Source organism: Myotis lucifugus, unplaced genomic scaffold (genome assembly GCF_000147115.1).
Source record: "Myotis lucifugus unplaced genomic scaffold, Myoluc2.0 scaffold_25, whole genome shotgun sequence".
Taxonomy (NCBI): Eukaryota; Metazoa; Chordata; class Mammalia; order Chiroptera; family Vespertilionidae; genus Myotis; species Myotis lucifugus.
Genome location: NW_005871073.1, coordinates 548,888 through 551,207, shown reverse-complemented (window position 1 = coordinate 551,207; position 2,320 = coordinate 548,888). Strand labels below are relative to the sequence as shown.

Sequence of the window (2,320 nt, the reverse complement as noted above, 5' to 3'; positions counted from 1 at the left end):
AATCAAATTTTTAGGATAAATGGAATGATTCATAAAATAAGAATAATCAGTACTTAATTGTAGTGTTTGAATGATCTACATTAGTTTTCCAACTGAATGTGATAGAACTTATTTATTTTCTTAAAAATTAGGATTTCTGCCCTGGAGAGTTTGTGTGAGCGTTGGCCCACAGACCCTTGTGGGAGGCAGCCAATTGATGTGTCTCTCTCACATCAATATTTTTTCTCTCTCTCTCAAATATATATATATATATATATATCTATATGTATATATATATATATGATTTCCCTTTAACTATAAAACTGAGCTATGTCATTTATGTTACCTGAATTATTTAAAACTAGCGGGTTTCCCATGGCGATGCTTAGATTCCTGCAAACTTAGGAGAACTGTTCTAGTTGAGCAATAAGTCATAGGCAGAAGAGGTAAGTTGGAGGCATGGCTATGAATGCCAGTTCTTGGGTCAGTTTTTGATGGCCATGGTCCAGAGGGGCGGGTGGTCCGTTTCTATAGTCACAACACCAGATCCATTGTAGGTACTGGAAGTGCTGGCTAGTGTTCCAAAACTGAGCACCTGACTTCTGAGGCTTCCCTTTTAGGCCCATTGTCCGAACCCGATTGCAAGGCTGTCCAACAGGAATAAGACCACACCAATGACCTTCCATTCCAGGGTTTACATGCAATTTGTGCTTTCTTGGTTAGAGCATGTAGATGAGTGATTTCTCTTGGATGATTATAATTGGCAAGGAAGTGATAAAAGTCTTTTGGATCAAGGTCCTCACAGATATCATGATCTGGTCAAACCACCCAGCAAGTCCTCCCATGTCACAACCACATCGACCTGTAGGTCTTTTTCTTCTACCTTCTTTTGGAGCACTTCAAGGCATTTGATAAAGTCAGTATGGTCTTGATCAGGAGTTGAAATAAGCTCACATCTCTTAATAGCATAGTATTCTCTAACTTCAGGACTAATGGAATCAAAGTCCCTATTGATGAATTCAGGCAAAAAAGCTTTCCCTCTCTCCTTCGGGGCTATATAGTAGCAGTTGGAGCCTCCATCAACACAGGCTCTTGAAAGAGATTTGTTCCAAAGATGATGAAAACTTTTGTCCAGAGTTTCAGAATTACAAGGCAGTATTTCAAATCCAGCAGGAAGCAGGGGTTCCAATAGGTAAAGGCATGCTCCATATCGGATTATTGGCCTATAATGGTGGATGGAGCCACAGCAGTGGAGCTCAGGCTATGGGACTGACTGACATTGCTGACTTCAAAGATGAGAGATCACTACCCTCAGAATGCACATTTCTATAAATAGGAAACTACTCTTAGATTTCAGGCAGCAAGAAAATCTAAATCTTGGTTCTCCATCTGCATGGAACTAAATTCTGCTAAGAAACCAAATGTGCAGAAAATGGATTCTTCCCTAAACTTTAAAAAGAAATGCAGTCTACTAACACCTTTATTTTAGTCTGCTGAGATCCGTACCACTTGATCTAAAAGACAATCTATAATAATAAAAGCGTAATATGCAAATTGATCGAACCACCGAACAGCAGAACGACCATCCGGATGACCTTCCTGATGACCATGCTATGACACACACTGGCGCAGGCCAGCCAAGGCGGGTGCGATGCAATTGGTCAGGAGGCTCTGCCATCACCCCACAATCACCCCGCAGAGGGTCCCCTCTGTGGGGCAACCGATGGGGGAGCTCCAGGAACAATCCCCCAAAGAGGGAGGCCCAGGCCACTGGCCAGCAGAGCAATCAATGGGGAGGGGGCTCTGTGATGGCCCCAAAGAGGGAACCCCAGGCCACCCTCTGTGCGGCGATTGATTGCAGGCCCCCGGCCAGGTGGGCGGGGCCTCCCTCTGCTGAGCAATCGATCATGGAGCTCCATGATCGATTGCTCCAAAGAGGGAGGTCCAGGCCACCTGGCTGGCGGTGCTGCGGTGGGTGGGTGGGGCCTCCCTCTGTGGGATGATCGATCTGGGGACCCTGCAATCGATCGATCACCCCACAGAGGGAGGCCCAGGCTACTAGCCAGGGACACTGTGGTGGGTGTGCGGGGCAGCCAGTGATTGCCCCGCAGAGGGAGGCCCAGGCCAGCCAAGCAATCGCACCCCATGTCTGTTGCCTGCAGAGAGAGGAGACCAGTGGTGGGGGAAGGGAGGGCAGTGCTGCACAAATGGCAAACAGTGGCAGTGGTGAGGGCCAGCCAACTGCTGGCAGCGGAGGGAAGGAAAGCCTGGATAAGCCCTGATCACTGGCCAGGCTTAGGGACTCTACCGGAAGGGTCCCAGATTGCAAGAAGGCGCAGAC

At 47.3% G+C, this 2,320-nt stretch overlaps 1 pseudogene; it reads right to left on the bottom strand.

Annotated features, from left to right (window-relative positions):
* Positions 1-463: 463 nt before the first annotated feature.
* Positions 464-1,188, bottom strand: LOC102421848 (annotated as a pseudogene).
* Positions 1,189-2,320: the final 1,132 nt, after the last annotated feature.